The 21,417-nt window shown below is 36.0% G+C and overlaps 1 non-coding gene across 1 annotated transcript; it reads left to right on the forward strand.

Moving 5' to 3' along the window:
• The first annotated feature begins 17,786 nt into the window (after positions 1-17,786).
• LOC111728553 lies at positions 17,787-17,915 on the forward strand. The gene has a single exon (XR_002775810.1). It is a non-coding gene; the product is annotated as a small nucleolar RNA SNORA25 (small nucleolar RNA).
• The last annotated feature ends 3,502 nt before the right edge of the window (positions 17,916-21,417 follow it).

Below are 21,417 nucleotides of genomic sequence, written 5' to 3' on the forward strand. Positions count from 1 at the left end.
GGAGAAAATTCATACCCTTAAATACCTACATGCAAAAGAGAGAAAGATCACAAATTAACAACCTAATGTTGTACCTAAAAGAACCAGAAAAGGAAGAACAAGCCAAACTCAAAGTCAGCAGACGAAAAGAAATAATGAAAGTCAGAGCAGAACTAAATGATTTGGAAAACAAAAGGATAATAGTATGGATTAATGAAACAAAAAAAAAATGGTTCTTTGAAAATATAAACAAAATCAACAGACCTATTGCTTGATTAATGAAGAAGAGAAGAGAAAGAACCCAAATAAACTCAATTAGAAATGAAAAATAACATTACAACTGAAACTGCAAAAATACAAATCATTTATGAATACTATGTAAATTTCTACACACATAAATTAGATGTCCTAGAGGAAATGGACAGGTTACCAGAAATGCACAACCTCCCAAGACCTAACAAGGAAGAAACAGAACTCTTGAACATATGAATAATGAACAGTGAGATTGAAGTAGTAATAAAAAAACCTCCTAACAAAAATAATCCCTGGGCCAGACGGATTCACTGCTGAATTCAAGCCCGGCACCTCAACTACAGAAATTATTCCATGACATTGAGAAGGAGGAAATGCTCCCCAACTCATTTTACAAAGCCAATATCACCTTGATACCAAATCCAGACCAGGAAAGAATACACACAAATGCATACACACCCACACACACACCACCCACCCTTATGAACATAGTTATAAAAATCCTAAATAAAATACTGGCAAATTGAATTCAACAGCACATCACAAAAATAATCCAGAAGGACCAAGTGTTCTTCATCCCAGGAATGCAAGTATGGTTCAGCATATGTAAATCAATAAATGTGATCCACAACATGAACAGAAACAAAAGCAAGGACCATAGGATTATCTCACTAGATGTAGACAATGTATTTCAAAAAATCCAACACCTTTTCATGATAAAGACCCTTAACCCACTAGGCATAGAAGAAACACATCTCAGATTTACTACATGTAAAAGCCATATAGAACAAACCCACAGACCAAAATATACTGAATGGAAAAAAATTCAAAAGAATTTCCCCCTAAGAACTGGAACAAGATGAGTGTTCCTATTGTCACCACTTCTATTCAACATAGTGCTGGAAGTCCTATCTAGCCTGAGCAATCAGGCAAGAGAAAGAAATAAAGGATATCCAAATCAGGAGAGAGGAGGTCAGCTATAAAAAAAAAAACAAAACAAAAAAACTTTGCATGCATTCAGTACTAAATGGGAATTACTAGGTTAACACCTACAAGCTCACATAAGAGAAAAAACTCAATGAAACTCAGGTAGGAGGTTGGGGGACGAAGATGGGTAAATTCCTTCCCAATGAGTATGCTACACAAGTATATTGCACACTTTCCGGATGAAGGATACACCCACAACTCAGACTTTAACTGTACAAAAGCAAACTATGTAACATAACCATATGTACCTCCATATTAATCTGAAACAAACAAAACTATAGTTCTTTGCTGACAATATGATCTTGTACTATGTATCTAGAAAACCCCAAGGACTCTGCCAAGAGTCTTTTGGAATTGATAAAATTCTTTTGGAATTTTCAGCAATGTCTCAGGAGATAAAATCAGTGTACATAAATCTATAACATTTCTATACAGCAATAATAGTCAAGCTGAGAGTCAAATCAAAGACTCAATCCCATTCAAAATAGCTACAAAGAAAGGGAAATATCTAGAAACATGCTTAGAAAAGGATGTGATATCTGTACAAAGATAGCTATAAAACTGTGAGGAAAAAAATTACAGAAGTTATAAACTAATGGAAAAAGATATCAAGCTTGTGGATTGGTAGAATCAACACTGTTAAAATTTCCATACTATCCAAAGGGATATACACATTCAAGGCAATTCCCATCAAGTTACTAAAGTCTTACTTCATTCACCTAGAAAAAATAATTCTATGCTTTATTTGGAACCAGAAAAAGTTTGAATAGCCATAGTAATCTTAAGCAAAAATGGCAAAAGTGGAAGCATCACATTACTAGACTTCAAACTATATTACAAGACTACAGTAACCAAAATATCTGGTATTGGCACAAAAATAAAAGACATAGACCAATAGAACAGAATAAAGAAACCAGAAAAAACCATCTACCAATCTTTGGCAAAGAAAACAACAATGTATACTGGGGAAAAGAGTAGAAAAAGAAGTCCTATTCAATTAATGGTGGTGGGAAAATTGGAAAGCTTCATTGAAAAGAATTAAACAGGACCCATTCCTCTTACCACTCACAAAAGTTAGTTCAAGATAGATAAGATACTTAAATCTAAGACACAAAACTATAAGAATTCTAGAGGAAAATGTGGGGAAAACTCCTCTAGATATTGGCCAAGGCAAAGAATTTATGACTAACGCCCAGGGATCATCATAGAAAAAACAAATATTTATGAACAGAATTTTTTAAAACTTAAAAGCTTCTGCACAGCTAAAGAAACAATTAACAAAGCAAACATGCAACCTACAGAATGGGAGAAGATATTTGCAAGCTACACATTTGATAAAGGGCTAATATCCAGAATCTACAAAGAACTCAAGCAATCAACAAGAGGAAAACAAACAACCCTATTATAAAGTGGACAGTTCAGAAACTTCTCAAAAGAATAAAGACAAATGTCCAACAAACATATGAAAAAATACTTGATGTCACCAATCATTAGGAAAGTGCAAAATAAAATCACAATGAGTTTTCACCTTATCCATGTTAGAATTGCTGTTATTGAAAAGTCTAATAGATGCTGACATGGATGCAGAGAGAAAGGAACACTTGTACACTGTTGGCGTGATTGCAAATTATTACGAACTGTATGAAAAACAGTAGGGGGATTCTTCAAAGTACATAAAGTATACAGACCATTTGATTCAGCAATTCTCCTACTGGCTATCTACCCAAAGAAAAATAAGAATTTTCATCAAAAAGACACCTGCACTTGAATATTTATTTATTGCACCACTATTCACAATTGCAAAGATGTGTAACTAACCTAAGTGTTTATTATTTCGTGAATGGATTAATAAAATGTAGTATATGTATACCTTGGAGTACTATAAAAAGATGAATTTTTCCTTTTCAACAATCTTGATGGAGCTGGAGACCATTCTCTTAAGTAATGTATCTCAAGAATGGAGTAACCAAACTCTAAATGCAGTGGCTCACATAATCCTAGCACTCTGGGAGGCTGAGGTGGATGGATTCCTTTAATTCAGGAGTTTGAGACCAGCCTGAACAAGAACAAAACCCCATATCCACTAAAAATAGAAAAATTAGCTGGACATTGTGGTGGGTGCCTGTAGTCCTAGCTACTCAGGAGGCTGAGGCAAGCGGATTGCTTGAGCCCAAAATGCTATGACCTATGATGATGCCATGGCACTCTACCCAAGGCAACAGAGTGGAACTCTGTCTCAAAAACAAACAAACTAACAAAAAAAGAAGAAGAATGGAGTAGACAACAAACTCGCTATTCAAATTGGAACTAACTGATGAGCACACATGTACACAAAGGGCAACAAAACCTGTAGAAATCAAGCAGGGGAGGGGAGAGGAGTGAAGGAGCAAAACCTTCTTAATGTGTACAATGAACACTGTTTGGATAATAGGTACATGTAAGCTAGGCCTCAAGCATTTTGAAAACAATCCTTGTAACCTAAAACATTTGCACCCTCTTAATATATTGAAATAAAAATGTAAATAGCAAAAGATATTTGAGGAGGGAAAGATCATGATCACAGCATGCTTTAGGAAAATCAACCCTGGTACTAGGTGCAAGGCAGTGTAGGAGCAGGGAAATCAGCAAGGAGCCTCATGCAGTAAATAGGTGAGATAAAAATGAGTAACAAGGATGAAACACCAATGTACTGGCAGTGGAACTGATCTTAGGGACATTACAATAGTCAATTGACATACTTCAGGTCTTAATAAGAGGAAGAGACTAAGCTTCCTAGAGTCCCCATACACCTACCTTGTTGGCTTCTCTGCTTCCCTTCTGATGCTTCCTGGAATCACTTCCCAAATAAATTACCCAGATTCAAAGAAGAAGGAGAAGGAGGAAAGAAAAAAGAAGTGAAGGGAAAGTGGAGGGAAGGGGGAAAGAAAGAAAAAAAAAAGAAGGATGAAATGAAGGAAGGAAGGGAGGGAAGGAGGGAGAGAGAGAAGGAAAGAGAGAGAGAAAGAGGAACTGCAAGAAAGATGGAGTCCTTGGAAAGAATGAGAGTTTTCATTTGGGCGAGGTAGTTCAAGAGAGAATTATATGCAGATATGTATATTGAAATGGTGCCTATGGTTCATCCTATAAGGGTACATGTGAATCTCTCTAAATGTAGAATATAAATGTCTTAACACAATAACTAAGAAAATGACATGAAGGCTATGTTAACCAGTTGGATGAAAGTATTTCAAATTGTATATAGAAACAACACTCTGTACCCCATGATAGTATTAATGTACACAGCTATAATTTAATAAAAAAAAAAAGAAAGATTTGTTGTAAAATGATAACTGGAGGAGGAAGCATTGAGTGGTTGGAAAAGGAGGTTGTTGAAGTGAGTAAACAATTGAGGGGAGAGCACATTATACATGGGACAAGAATGAAAGGGAAGGACAGGGAAAAGAACTAGCAGATTCATGATTAGATATGAACCATGGATGTAACACTTGCAGTCTGATCTGTATGTGTCAGGGAAATCACAGGCAGAAGAGGAGAAGAGAGACCAAAATACTTTTATAGAAGATGAAAGAGCAGAAATGGGCAGGGCAGTCAGCAGGTGGGACATGAGAGTTTTATTTGGCTGAGGTGTTAAAATTTGTATACAATTTACAAATTCAGTTGATAGGCAATGAATCCCCTCTTCCTCTGGGTTTCTGAAACACTTGTTTTTACTTTCATTACAGCACTTATCCAAATTGGCTTACACTTTTTCTGTTTTCATGTTTGCTTTCCCCATAGACTGAGAACCCTTTCTGAACACTTGCTGTCTTTTCATACATGTGTCCCCAGGGCAACGTCCGGCCCTGACACAAGACGGCATTGAGCAAAATGTTGTTCAGCAAAAAAATGAATAAGAAGCTGTCATAATATTTAAGACACGGTGGATTGGCCTCCTACCAAAAGGATGACAGCAGGAAAGGAGGAAAAGGACATCAGAGACATTTTTAAAAATCATCAGGATATGGTGACTTCATGAGGAAATGAGAAGATTCAGCAACAATTACAGTATCCACTCTGAAAAATAAGCAGGAGGTACAATGCGGCATTGGTACAAGTGGAGATGCTAAGAAATGTGTATGTGTAGATCTACACCCAGGAACCTCGCTGACCCTCTTATTTGACTAGCTGATACCATGTTTCCCTGAATAAGACACTATCTTCTATTTAGTTTTTCTCAAGAAGACACACTAGGGCTTGTTTTCTGGGGGTGTCTTATTTTTATTAAGTATAATACAACAATCTACATTTATTCAAATACGGTTAAGTCATCTTCTTCTGGAACCTGACAGGAGGAGCCAAACTTGTTGGTGGGGCTGGCGCTAGCGATGCATGAACTCCTTTCCCCTAGCCTTTTGCACGTGTGCAACAGGATGCCTGTGACCACGGTTACCACATGCGCACCCGTGCAAGTGCGGAGAAAGGAGCTGTGGCAGATAAAAGGTATTCCAGTCTTTCTTACCAGTCCGCACTGAGGTCTTATTACTGGGTTAGGGCTTATGTTTAACAAATGCATAGAAATTCTGCTAGGGCTTATTTTGGGGGTAGGTCTTATTTTTGGGGAAACACGGTATTTGTTGGAGCCTGTGAGTGGGGTGGAAAATAGGAAAAGGAATGGATGAGGGAGACTAAGGAATGATTGTCCCATTCTACATAAGAATCATTAGGCAAATTCAAAGCTATTCAGTCTCACAAGCTCAAGAATAAGGCTTAAGATATAGATAAATAATTAAAACTAGGATAAGCTATTTATGCTCTGGCAAGATTTTTAAGCTCTATGAACGACTAATTCCAAAGGAAGGTCTTTGTGCTTTGACATAAATTCTATATAATATGCAAAAATTACATTTTATCAGTATCAACCATCACTTACAGAATGCCTTCAGGAAGTATGTGTATAGTGTATATTACATGTAAGCATATGAAAATTTGGTGACTAAATGGTTTCAAGGGAATTAACACAATACAATTAATGGTTTAAATCTCAAATAAAGCAGAAACAAAGGCAAGGCATACAGAGTGAACTGAGTGTCAGAACATTCCAAAAGAACAGAATTGATGAAATTTATAATATAATCAATACAAATACAATAAATATGCTGGCAATAATAAAACTGATAGTTCATAATGAAGGGGAATATGTATTATTATAACATTATAAATACACAGAGATATTTACTATAAATTATTATTCACTTATTATAGTAGAACCTTCATAGTTGACCCCTCCCCATACTGACCACCTCCTTAAGTCAACTTAATTTCATAGACCAGGAATGGACGACATATACTCAATGGAAGTTCTTTTGTTGACTACCTCTATATGTTGAGCAGTTTGTTGCAGTCCTTTCAGTGGTCAGCTTACAGAGGTTCTACTGTATTTTGAAAATATGTAGAAACTTTCTAAATCACATAAGATTAGCAAGGATTTTGATTTGGACTTCCCTAATGATTGGAGACATTGAGAATTTTTTTCATGAGTTTGTTGGCCATTTGTATATCTTCATTTGAAAAGTTTCTGTTCATGTCTTTTGCCTACTTTTTAATGGGGTTAATGGGGTTAATGGGGTTGTCTGGGTGTTTATTGCTGATTTGCTTGAGTTCTTTGTAGATTCTGGTTATCAGTCCTTTATTAGATGTATAGCATGCAAATATCTATTTGCTCTTTTGATTGTATCTTTAGCTGTGCAGAAGCTTTTAATTTTGATCACATCTCATTTATTTATTTGTGTTGTTACTGTGACTGGGGGGATTTCTCCATGAATTTTTTCCTAAGGCAATATCAATAAAATTTTTTCCAACATTTTCTTTTATCCACTATGAGTTAATTTTTGTGAGTAGTGAGAGCTACAGAACCTGTTTCAGTCTTTTACATGTGGCTGGCCTGTTTTTCCAGCAGCATTTATTGAACAGAGATGTATGTATGTTTGTACTTCCCCCAATGTATGTTTTTATCTATTTGTTTCCAAAGTCAGGTGAGAACAGACACCAATTGCTTAGTTTTCAATCATCCTGGTAATACTAGCATCAGTCAGATATCTAATTGTATCTTTATACTAATCCTTAAACCTTACCTAATAAGGACAAGGAATAGAAATGACTTTGAAAGCTTGAATATAACAAATGAGCAACTATAGAACCAGGAACATCATTAGCACAGAAAATGCAGGGCAATTGGAATGAAATTCCGTCTTTCATTGTTTTGCTTTAAAGTGTTTCAAGCTTGCTTACCAACTATTAAATCACAAAAATACAAACACGCTTTCATGCACCTAGTAGAAAGAATAGTAAAGCAATGAAGATTATTATTTAAAAAAAGACTTTGAAATAATTAAATCTGTTTCAATTTCTTTTTCCTATACCAACAAATGTAAATGTGTACAAGGCAAATTTTATCATGTGTATGTATCACTTCTAGGAAAATAACTGGGTCAAAATTGAGTAATAGACCTAGTAATTGGGCCTCATTTTTGTCATATCTTAAAGCATATAAGGTGTCCATGGGCTTTGCCAGCCAATGTTTGTCTGTTCTAATCAGATTTGCCTCTGAAATTCTGGTTCCCTAAGGAGAGAAAGCCGTTACTGAGCAATGGGTCCCAGAGGAAACAGCCAAAATGGAAAACTTCATAGCAGCGGTCTAAATACCAATTCAACCTCCCATAAAAGATAATATTTTGATTTAACTGCTTCAATCAAAGAAGTAATCCTAAAATTCTGTGTGTGTTTCTTGGGCTTTTCAAAGAAAGAGAGGTTATAGTTAGGACATGGATTTAACTGCAGAGGAAGAGAAGTTACTGTAATTTCTCCTGCCAAAAGAATCAATAACCAATGTTTTAACCTTTCTTTCTCTTTCTTTCTCACTCATTCTTTGGCTCAAGAAACAGACTCTGTGTATATTCTGTCCTGTGATTTATGGGCAAGGTTGAGGTAATAGGAAAGTATATCAATAGCCCCTATCAAGGGTCCTGGGAGGGAATTTTCCTGATCTAGAAGTAGTCAGAATTCATACCTCTAGCAAGGATTTCTCTTTGTGACCTTCATGTCTTATTTTCTTGTGACTATTACCTACAATTACAAGGAGACTCATCACTTCTAAAAAGAAATTCTCAGAATTCAAGATATTTACAGTATTCTTAAATATGTATGAATATTTAAGAATATGGGAGGTCGGTTTCTCAAAGAGAATGTATTTGATGATGTATACATTATATCTTCATTTATATAACTTTTTAAATCTGATGATGCCAATCAACAAAAATGGTTTAGATTTTTTCATAAGGTACATGAATTACAAATAAACAGTCCAAAGTCTTAGTGACATTAGCCTTCAAAACAATGCAATTGGTGAATGTCATCCTACAGGCTAAGGGATCCCCATGTTCTCACTGTTACTTATGCTGTTTGCCATATAGTTTGGATGAGAAGTTAAACCATTTTAAGTAGATTTTTAAAAGGTATCTTAATAAATAAGAGCTCAGGGCCCCATGGCTATTCACTACAATTGGAAAGAACAATAAAGAAAGAGAACGATGGACTCAAAGAACACTTTCCACTGACTCTAAAAATCACAGAATTTGGGCTCAGAGCGTAGCAGCATCACAACCTGCTTTCCTTCACCTTGACCTGCTAAAGTTTTAAAGGCTGTTTCTTGATGCAGTTTCAGCATTAAGGGCTTTCATTTACCTTTTCCTACAAAGAATCTTATAAAAGGTAATACCATTGTTTTTATTTTATTTGAGAAGATTAGCCAAGTTTTTATTATGCTCAGAAAGGGTACTGTCCAGCCAACCATTTGGGCACCAACTGCACATCTCCAGAAATAACAGGAAAAGTCAGATGGAGCCAAGCCTAGGAGACCAGAACTTCTTTCCAGTTACTGGAAGCCAAGTCTAATTTTGTTCTACAATCTCAATAAGTCAGAGTGTTTCTTGCATCTTAATCTGTTTCTGGTCCAGGATAAACTCACAGAGAGCTTTCCTTATCTCTGAGTTTTTAGGCCAAGCTTCTGTTAAACTAAAAACTGCACCCTTTTGTACCTTTTTCTGGGGAGCACATGTGCTTGAGTTGTTATTGGGTGTTCAGTTCCACTAAATTCAGAGTCATTATTTCTCTTCTAGAGCAGGCAGAGAGGTACCTCAAATTTGCTTATGAATAGTTTGTCTTCTATCTAGATGCAAAGAAGTACTATGATTTTATTTATTTGTTCATTTTTTATATCAACAAATTTTTATTTTATTTTTCAATTCTTTATTAAATCATAACTGTATATATTAATGCTTTTATGAGGTACAATGTGCTGATTTGATATACAATGTGGAATGCTTACTGTGATTTTAAAAATATAGGACCAGAGCCAGGCATGGTGGCTCATGCCTGTAATCCCAGCACTTGGAAGGCTGAGGCAGGTAAATTGCCTGAGTTCAGAGGCTTGACACCAGCCTGAGCCAGAGTGAGACCTCATCTCTAAAAATAGCTGGGCAGTGTGGTGGGTGCCTGTAGTCCCAGCTACTTGGGAGGCTGAGGCAAGAGAATTGCTTGAGCCCAAGTTTTGGAGGTTGTAAACTGTGATACCATGGCACTCTACTGAGGGCAACAAAGTGAGAAAAAACCAAAACAAAACACAGGACCATAAACAGTGACATAGATGCATCTCATGCATGTACATGCACTGACCATTCTAGAAGGGTAGACAAGATGTGGATAACAAGGGGTTCTTCTGGGGAAGGGAACTAGGATGTCCAGCATTACTAGGTAAAATGGAGACTTAGCATTACACTGTCTCCTTCTTTTTGATGATGGAATCTTTTTATAGTACTTCTTTCGGTTTAAAGAAAAAAATGTATTTAATTTTTCACAGGAAAAAATATATACAGCAAAAAATGCATGGTATAAAAAGGAATATATATATTATGATTCTATTTGGAAAAACAAAAGGACTTTGCATATACATGAAAAATTTCTAGAAGTATAGACAAGAAGAGTTAATATTAGTTGACACTAAGAAATGGGACAGGGATTCTGGAATAGGTAAGAGACAACATTTTATTCTTAAAATTTTTGATTATGAAGGTAAATTTTAATGTAACTTTAAAACTGTGATGAACTAAAGGAAAAAAAGGTTATGATTTCTAATCTAATGATTTCTAAAATATGTGCCCTTCAACTGAGGAATTATGGAAATAAGCAAAGCTGCTCCTCACACACATGTACTAGAAGAACCAGACACAGACGTCACCGGCTTGACTGAGCATGATTTTACATTTTACCAGCAAAGCTGAGTTGTCCAATCAGCATGTCTGGTTTATCATAAAACTAAGTCATTTTTCTAATTTTTAGGTTGTTAACAATATGTCACACACTGATGTCATTGTTAAGACCATATGAGAGAAACAATTCTAGTTCCCAATACCTGTCCTGGTAATTTATGCAACACGTTTCCTTATAAGACACCCTGATATTTGATTAAAACAGAGACACATCTGCAGACCTGAATTCAGAGTTTCCTGGAGAAACTGGGTAAGAAAAGAAATATATCCCCACATTTCACTCTATCTTCATGGCAACTTGGCTGTAGGAACCAGTGTAGGGAAAGTACTTCCCTGAATACGGTCACTGTATTCTTTAAAAGAAACCACCCAAATATTCAAATGTATGCCAGACTTCACTGAAGAATTAATTCAGGAGTTCCAATGTGTGTGTGTGCATGTGTGTGGGGATATTCATATCACTTTTACTTTGTGTTCTGTGAAAAATAATGACAATAACAAAGGTAGTGTTTCTCAATATGTAGCCATGAATAACCTGCATCAGAATAATTAAAATGTCTAAAATACAGATTTATGTTCTACTACCCTACCCTCAAAACATGCTAAGTCACTGTCCATGTAGGGAGAGCCTCAACTCTATATTTATAGCAATTCCTCACATGTATAATTATTTGAGATTCATAGGTCTAAGAAACAAAGGCAATCATAATATTGTAGCTGACACTGATCAAGTGCTTTCTATTTTTCAGTTACTGTTACCACCTCCCCTTCGCATGCAACCCTCATTACTCACCTGGACCACTTCCTTACCTCTCACTTAGAACCCCTTATTCCACTTTTATTTCACTACCACCACCCCACAGTAGCCAAAGCCTGTCAGAGGTAAACCACCTCCTTCTAGTCTTCTAATGCCATCTTACCTCACTCAGAATAAAATCCAAAAATTTCCCCATGAACTTCAAGATCTTTCATGGATCAGCCTCTCTATCTTCTGTAACCACCACCCCCACCTCCCTTCCGCTGCTCCAGCAACTTCACAACTTTTCATTCTGTTTATTGGGCACATCAGAGACACTCTTACTTCTAATTCTTTCCACTTACTATTCCTATTCCTTTCTAGTCTTCTTTGAGTTACATACATACTCATTTAAATAAATATTTCCTCTGCAGAGAGACCCTCTATGGCAAGCAGCTTCTAAGATGCTGTCCAGAGTTGCCTTATATAATTCCCTTTCTTGGAATAATGCTCTGACCAATACAGTATAGCAACATTGAACAGATATCATTTGCATGACTAGGTTGTAAAGATTGCTACTCTGTCTTAGTAGCAGAATCTCTCTCTTATTGGCTTTAATGAAACAAGCCACCATGTTGGTAAGGCCCATGTGACAAAGATCTAGGTGCAGCATCTGTTCCCCAGTCAGCATGGGCTTGGGGTGCTCAACCTAACAGCTCCCAGGGAAAGAAAGAGGTCTAGTCAACACTACATAAGGGAGCTTCCCTAGCCAAGCCTTCAGATGAGACCCTTGCCCTTGCTGACTTCATGATTGCAAGCTTGTTAGAAATCCTAAAGCTGAGCCTCATCTTAATTCTTGATCCACAGAAACTCTGAGAAAAAAATTAATATGTTTTTCTTTAAGCTGCTTACTTTGGGGATAATATTTTGCTTCTCCATACATAGATAGCAATTACGACCTCCTTGCCTAGCTTTTATAAAACAGTACCTCCCATTCATCTTGTCTCCAAGTCTTGCTTTTTGTTTTGTTTCTTCCTAGTTCATATCACTATCTAATGTTATGTGTGAGTATACATGTTATTTTTTTCTCTGTCTTCACTTAGTGGAATATAGTAACTACATTTGTTCGTTGTTACATGTCAATGGCCTAGAATTTTTCTGGGCACATTATAAATTCTTAATAAACATTTGCTGAATTAGTGCACTACTCATTGAATTCTTCCAATCAATGTATTATATATGTGTACTACTTTTTTTTTTATTAAATCATAGCTGTGTACATTAATACTATCATGGGGTACAGAGTGCTGTTTCTATATGCAATTTGAAATACTTTCATCCAACTGGTTAACATAGTCTTCATTAACAAGTCATTTTCTTGGTTATTGTGTTAAGACATTTATATTCTACATTTAGAGAGATTCACATGCACCCTTATAGGATGAACCATAGGTGTGATCCCACCCATCAACCTCCTTCCACCCATCCTCCCCCCTCCCCTCCCCTCCCTCTTCCCTTTTCCCCTATTCTTGGGCTAAAATTGGGTTATAGCTTTCCTATGAAAGCTATAAATTAGTTTCATAGTAGAGCTGAGTACATTGGATACTTTTTCTTCCATTCTTGAGATGCTTTGCTAAGAAGAATATTTTCCAGCTCCTTCCATGTAAACATAAAGGAGGTAAAGTCTCCATCTTTCTTTATGGCTGCATAGTATTCCATGGTGTACATATATGCATTACTAACTATTTTGTGGTGAGGAAACAGAGGTATAAACACTTTAAGAACTTGTCATATCACAGCTAATATGTGAGTAGTACAGGCAGAATTTGAATCGAGTCTGTCTGATTCTTTACTTTCTCAATTATTACATATAACAATGTTTATCAAACTGGAGGTTCACAAATTCCTAAAGATTTTAGACTAATTCACAGTGGTTTAGAATTTTCTTAAAATTAAAATAAATGTGTTTATAAGCTGAAAATATAAGCATATTCTGAGCCATCTGGATGACCATTATTTTACATAATCTTGAGACACCAGTGTGGAAGTTTGTAAATGTGAGCAGGTCAGTTCTATTTTAGTCATTATATACTTCTTGATGGCCTGCATGTAGACTGCAAGCTCCAGCATCCAGGGTGAAGGACAGAGCCTTATAGATATACTTAACCAGCTCCACAATACCTAAGATCAAACCCTAGCAACACAGCCCTTAATAAGGTAGTTCTATCCTTCTGATTGAACGACTGATACATCAGCTCAGCGTGTATTAAAATAGTGTTGTCTAATAGGCAAATACAAACACTTTGGTTGTCTAGATTTTCAACCAAATGATTCTTGTCTAGAAACACAACTAAGTGCTACCTCATCAAGAAAATTCATTGTTAAATAGCCATCAATATCTTGTCAAGATCAGACTCTTAGTCCCTGCTTTTCCCAGCTCTTGCTGCCCTGCTTTCTTTGCTGCATATGCCACTCTCTTCTAGGTAAGGGGCCAGAGTTATCCTGCTTTGGAAAAGCTTCTTCCCTAAGTAGGAAGCATGAATAAATCTCAACAAAAACAAAGCACAGAGTTGGTGGCTAGGGAGCAGCTTCCCTCTACATTCTGGCCCATCTGTAACCCAGCCCAGTGCTATGAGTACTGGATTTACCTTTTCCCCAAGTCTTACAAACCTACACAAGTGCTGGTATGACAAGAGCAGTGTTTACTATATGTGTAATCACTGTCCAGAAGTCTTACATTATCATTTCAGAGTTGTAGAGTCCCATAAAAGTCATTTTTCCCTTAACATAAAAAATAAGCCACAACTGTGAATCAGGGCAGGCTCTGAACACTCCTTGGAACTTTAATCAAACCACTTTGAGAAACAATGGACACTAATGGCCTTTTGAAAGGGCAAATGCACATCTTAAATGTCATCAATCCAGAATATTTCTTATTCCTCCAGCTTTCTAATTCACACCTGAGTAACATGGTACAGAGTTTAAGGGACTTGATCTCTGCTTTCCAGAAAAAAAGCAGCTAGGTAACACACAAATACTACTGTGCAGATGACTTGTTCTGCCTAAGTGAGAAGAGCTCAACTAAAATAATTATTTGTTTGAAATCTAAAATTATTATTTGAGCTATTTACCTATATGACTCTTCATTATCTATATGAATTTCACTTAAAAATACATTCTACAGGGCGGCTCCTTTGGCTTAGTGAGTAGGGCGCCGGCCCCATATACCAAGGGTGGCAGGTTTAAACCTGGCCCCGGCCAAACTGCAACAAAAAAATAGCTGGGCGTTGTGGCGGGTGCCTGTAGTCACAGCTACTTGGGAGGCTGAGGCAAGAGAATTGCCTAAACCCAGGAGTTGGAGGTTGCTGTGAGCTGTGACTCCATGGCACTCTACCAAGGGCAATAAAGACTCTGTCTCTTAAAAAAAGAAAGAAAAAAAAATACATTCTACAGATTATTTCTTTATATTCTGTGAGTATAAGTTCTCCCTGTGGGTCTAGAGAGGCTCAAAATTTTTCTCTAACCATTTTATTATTTTTTCCCAAAGAAATTATAATGACTACCTATATATAATGACTACTCACTAAACTACATAGGCCACACTCCATGCTAAGAGCTTGTCATTCTATTTATCCTCACTTAAGCCTGTGAAAGAATAATGTCTAGTATTATATCTAATACAAGGTCACAGAGCAGGTAGGAAGTGTGTGAACCAGAGCTTTAATCCCATGTCACCTGATTTCAAAGTCTATAATCTTGATCCCTTCTTTGAATCTAGCAACTCTGGTGATTTATTTGTGTTGCAGAACTCCAAGATTTTTATTGGGCTTAAAGCAGAACTAAAACTGTTATTTTACAAAGTTTGGTTTTGACCCTACATCTAAATATCCTCTGGTAGTATAACCAAGTTGGTATGGTTTTCTATATGGGCAAAAATATGAATTTAAAGATCTCTTCACTTTAAAATGTTATTTTTAAAAATAAAATGCCACCCTTGTTTTCTTTGTACTTAGAAACTAAGTTGTAAGGACCCTTTTTCTAGTCAAAACCAAAGAACTATCTATACCTTAAGCACTCATTTATATTTTCAATTTTCAGTTACTTACCATCCTAATCTTGACAAAAGATTCTTCTGAAGAAAGTCGAGATTTTTTGATGACTTAACTAATAATTTTCCCTGTTTCTAAGTTCCACCTCTATAAGAAGTCAGAGTACCTAAAATTTTTATCCTGAATTATATCACTTTGTGCTTCATAGAAATACTTTCCCAGATGTACAATCGACTATTAAGTTTTTAAATGTTACAAAAGCCCTTTATGCCTGATGATTATATTGCTGATTCATTCCGCTAACAGTATCTCTTCTAGGTGCGATATTTATTACTGGGAGTGTAAAGACAAAGAAGAAAAAAAATCATAGCCTTTAATCTCCTAGATTTAATAATCAAAGCTAGTATAAAAAGAAATGAAATAAAATATCATCATAATAAGAAACTATGTGCTTAAAACTACTTAAAATCATGTAGCAAGAAACATTAGCTCTTTCCTGATGAATTGATACTTTTTCTTTTATAAAGTAATAAAAACTATTAAAGTCATTATGGAGTCTTTTTGTCTCATTTCTTTACTGGACAACCACATTTTGCGCTCAGTTGCAACAATTTCCTCTCACTTGGATGTTCTCATACAAATATTTATAATTTCCACACATCCTTCTCCTTAATATCTTGGCTCTTGTTATTTGCTCTTGTTTTAAAGTTTTCAGTGGCTACTTTTTAACAACTCCCCTCCCTGCCTTCCCCATCCCTTCCCACCCCTAGACTCAGTTGAAGCCTATTTGTTTGGCTAAAATTTGTTGGCAAAATGGTTTTACAACCAAGGTGACCTCGGACAAGAGCAGATTTCAGCCTGTTCTTAGTCACTAGTATCTGCTGTAGGAAGAGAATTGCAATGACACTGTTCTAGCACAGCAGGGTCTTGCTGGGCCTAATGTAGGCAGGTCCAGCATTATCACTGTAAGGGCTATATCATGATGATATGTATATGTATATTTACATGTATATATATATGTATGAGAGTACATGTATACATGTATGTATATATGTATGCATATCTATATATTGGCATTATATATATATATATATATAATCATGTTATAAAAACTCACTGTAGAAACACCTGAAAAAACATACAAGTGAAGGAATAATTTCCTTATAGAGGTAGGTATTCCACCTTTTAAAATGTCCACTGAATTTATGCCCAACTTTCACAAAACTGCTTCAAAATTGACCAAATGCTCATCAAAAATCTATTAAAGGATTATTTATATTTTAGCTCCTTATAGTTAATTCCCCTTTTGATTGTAATTTCACCCATCCTATGGCATATAAATGTTCCAGTTCTCAGCATGGGTTTGCCATTCCTTCCACTGCGTGGAAGGCACACATGCAGAGAGTGTGCTCACTTATGAAAGTAAAAACATCCCATATGGGTCCAAAGTGAAATTTCAGGGTCTCACTGTTCTCTGATCTTATGAGCTAGATGTCTGTTTTCATAATAGCATTAATTTTTGACTGAGGCAGGAAAAATAAATTTTTTCCCGCCTGATTACATATTTGTAGACAGGAAAAACTTAGCAAGAGAAGCCCAAGGAATTGTTTTCATGAAAGACTTTGGAGTCTGTCAGTCACCTTCGAGTACAATAGTGGTTGCCTTGGAAGCCCATGGTCTGACTGTTTCAAACACGATCATTGGAAAAGTCTAACATAGAAGAACAAAACTGACTAAAAACAAAGAAAAAGAACTCATAGACAACAAATAGAGCAGAAAACAAATCTTTTAAAAACTATATTGTCTTCACAGATTTAAGAGGAAAAATGCATTCAGAAAATTTTTTTTTTTGCTGTTTTTGGCCAGGGCTGGGTTTGAACCTGCCATCTCTGGCATATGGGGGTGGCGCCCTACTCCTTTGAGCTACAGGCACCACCTCAGAAAGTGATATTTTTTTAAGAAAGAATTATTAACAAAGAGTTCTTGGAAAATAAAAATGTAGTCCAAAATTTAAACAAAAATTCAACAGAAGAGTTTAAGTCTACAATTTAATAAGTATCTTAGAGAGAAGAAAATACAAATAGATATAAAATATAGGTAAAAAGGGAATGTTAGTGTATCAGGACTTCCAGTATTATTTTAACTAGGAATGCCAGAAAAAAGCATGAAAACAGAAAAGAGGGAATGATGAAATAAATATTTTAAGAAAACCCCACAGAACTGAATAACACACATTTCTGAATTGAAAGTTCTCTAAATAATAAAATAAAAATTCCAAAAAGGCGTGTTTTCATGAAATTTTGTAATACTAAAGACAAAAAGAAAATTCAAAAATCTCTCAGAGAGAAAATAAAGTGTCACATATAAAGAGTCATAAATAAAAAATGACATTACAAAGTATCCCTAAAACAATGATAGAAATTAAAAGATAGTGTGCCAAGGCCTTCAAAATTCTGGGGAAAAAAATTATTTCCAACGTATAAGTCATTTCATAGAGAGCTTGTGGGGCTATGAAACCAAGAGCTCTTAAAGCTGCGACTAAAGACTGAAGTTTCCATATGATGCCATAGACATACAATAGTCCCATGTTATCCAGAAGGAGATATGATACATAGTCACACATACTCATGATATAATAATCAGTGATGTGAAAAATAAATGTCTCAAAGATACAAAACATTAGTTTTAATATAGAATGGTTTATGTGGGCAAACTATCAATTAAGAGGGTATTTAGGTAAAGTTAGAATATTTTCAGACAATATTAAAAAAAATACCTTCCAGGAACCCAGCCTTATGCAGTTAGGGAGGATGTACTTAATGAAAATAAGGGGCTCCAAGGAAGCAGAAAGTGGAGTGCCAGGATACAAGAAATCTAACACAGAAGACAGAAGGATGTTCCAATAATGATGGCCTGCAGTAAGCCTAAGGAACATCCATCACAAATTGGATCAGAAGAACAGGGGGCCCCAGGAGTTATGTCTTTATGAAAAAAGAATAACAAAACAAATATCCACATACACACGAGGCTATGTTGCCGGCGGCTTTGAACCTACTGCAGGGAGAGTTACATTTCTGGCAAAGGTACATTATTTCTAGGGCATTTTTAACAAAGCAAAAATAAAAAGGAAGCAATCATCAACTGTAGGGAAATCAAAAAGTTTTCAAAGAAAGGCAATATACTCATGGACACCATGTGCTTGAAGGGTAAACAGTAAAATAATGTAATGTAACTTGTGATATGGCTGTCTCATAAATAAAAGAGACTTTGAGTACTTGAGGAATGGAAAGGAAGTATTAAAAAAAGAAATTTTAATTAATTAATTAATTAATTAATTTAGAGACTGAATCTCACTCTGTTGCCCCAAGCTAGAGTACCATGGTGTCAGCCTGGCTCTCAGCAACCTCAGATTTCTGGTTTCAAGTGATCCTCCTGGTTCAGCCTTCCACACAGCTGGAGCTATAGGTGCCACCACAACACCTGGCTAATTCTTCTATTTTTAGTAGAGGCAGGGTCTTGCTCCTGCTCAGGCTGGTCTTAAACTCCTGAGTTCAAACAATCCTCCCTCTTCAGCCTCCCAGAGTTCTAGGATTACAGGCGTCAGCGACCACACCTAGCCACTGACTCCTTTCTAACCATAATTAATGGACAACTACAAAAAAACTACTAAAAATCAAGAAGTCAAGTTTTTTGATATATGCAGCAAAGTATTAGAAGGAACTAAAAAGTTTAAAGTGGCTGTCTCTGGAGAATGGGAAATTGTCACAAGGAGGTAAAAGGCCAGGACTGATGCTTTTTACATTAAATCCTCTAGTAGTATTTGCTTTTAAAATTATGTACATTGGTTAGAAATAAAACATATCTTTCAAATTAGTATACAGGCTATCGGCCAAATATGTTTTCCAATAACTAAATCTAGCAGGGAGCATTTTTATATTTCTAGTAAAAAAAATTTATCCAGTTTAATTTTAAAATTTTTGCTTGAGACCAAGTGCCCACTGTCAAAATTAATTTGAAAAACTAAGATGATTATCAAAAGAAAAAGACTGCTTTTTTTTTTCCCTGAAGGATAATTAAGTGCTCTGATTCCTTTATCCATTTTGCCTTTGCAAAATTCATCATAGAAAAAGTAACACCGGAATATGGAAAGAGAATTTCTCTTGGGAAATGTTGACAAATGGAGAAGTGAGTTTGAAATTCTCAGGATAGTTGACTCAGTACTTTTCCCCAAGAGAAAGACATTTTTCTTGGTAAAGAATTTGGCACTGGAATGATGAATAAAAGCCATCTCTTCATTATATCCACTCTTATTTAGTGATGGAGAAAGTCAAGCAAACAAAACAGCATGGCATGGAAAAGAGGATCCATTCCTCTAAAATTATCAGGCAAATTGGATTTTTTAAAGGATTTGCCCTCTAACTTATTCATTCATTCTAAGATAAGTGCTTACCTCAAAAAGAAGCCAACTACTAAGTGGGAAAGTAAGGCTGAATAATGATTGCATGATTATTTTTGTATGGGACATATTAACCTACACAGATAATCTGTCTTAATCTTCTCAGTGATCTTGACTTTCTGGTTAGCCCAAATTATTTTTCAATAAAAGACTCCATATAAGTGAAATCTTTGCAGAAATGAAAATAAATGTTTGAACCTAATTTGAATATAAATGTATTTTACTCTGTTTTCAAAATGCTCACCTGAGCCCTAAAAATCTATTATTTCTTTCTTATTTATAGTTGTCAAATAATTGTTGTCATCATTTTTACAGCAGCTTTCAAACAGGTTTTATTTCAAAGAGAAGCATCCAATTTCTCCATTTTTTTTATTATTGGAAAATGTATTTATAAAATACTTTGTACAAATTTCTAGTAGAGAAACATCATGTTGGACCTCTTCCAAATTTTCTTAGTTTTTAAAATACATATTCATACACCTGAAGAGCTCAATCTAACACTGAAGGCATCAAAACAATGTTAAAAGACTCCCAAAATGTACTGCTGTCTCTCAGATTCAAAGGTGGTACTAGTGACGTGTGTATGTACAGATTAAAAGGCCAATACATAGAAAAGAGACTGTTCCCACACTTTGCACACAGAAAAGCAGAGTTTTGATTTATAACTGCAAACACTGTGTGTGGAGCCCACAGGTGTCTGTCTGTTGACCACTTAGACTCAACTGGGCTTGAAACTTTTGTTCAAAGGGAAAGCCTTCATCTTCACAGATGCCTTATCTGTTCATCGCAGCTGGTTCTCAGTGATACACAGCTGTGTCTCTTGTTTAAAATTGAGCCTGGGGCTCCCTTAAACTCTTTATTTCCTCTTCTCTGATTGAGGTCTCCCATTTGCACTTACTGCCCAGATGCTGCTAGGGCGTTCTGCTGTCACTCATTCTGTATCAACTCCGGATAAGGGTGACTAGCCTTCTGCCATAACTGGGGTTTTTCTTCCCAGGGATGTTCCAAAGTTGCACTAATGAAATCACAGAAGAGACCAGGTCTGCAGGCTTCTTGCAATCTTTCCAGTGTTTGTTTGATAGTATCGTTCCCTTCACTCAGCCAAGTCTGGAGTCCAGTGCCATATTGCCACCGCACTGGAATTTTTGTATGGTGTTTATGTTTTTCTTTTCTGGCAATCAAGGGAGTATTGGATTTTGCACTTAAAGGACAGACTCCTCTCAGTTTTAAGCTTCCATTAAAAATCATATGTTTTGGTTATTGTGTGACCCATATTGGTATATAATATTGGTCTTTTTTTTCAGTTTAGTTTAGCAATAATTAAAGATTCCATTTGTTAGGCAGAATAAGGGAAATAATACCCACTTCTTAAATGCATTCAGTCATAATATTGGTCTTTTGAGGTCTATTGTAGACTTGTATGTAACTTAAGTCATGATAGAGTTAATGATCACAACATAGATGAGGTGATCTTATAAGAATCACCCAGGATGGCAAGATTTGTTCATGTTAGTTGGTTCATGTTCATGGGTGTGCCCATGCAATTTATGAGTTATTCTCCAGGCTCGGCATCTGTGGCTCAAGCGGCTAAGGTGCCAGCCACATACACCTAAGGTGGGTTCGAATCCCCAGCCCGGGCCCGCCAAACAACAATGA

This window comes from Otolemur garnettii, unplaced genomic scaffold (genome assembly GCF_000181295.1).
Source record: "Otolemur garnettii isolate 467f Iridium unplaced genomic scaffold, OtoGar3 scaffold00167, whole genome shotgun sequence".
NCBI lineage: Eukaryota > Metazoa > Chordata > Mammalia > Primates > Galagidae > Otolemur > Otolemur garnettii.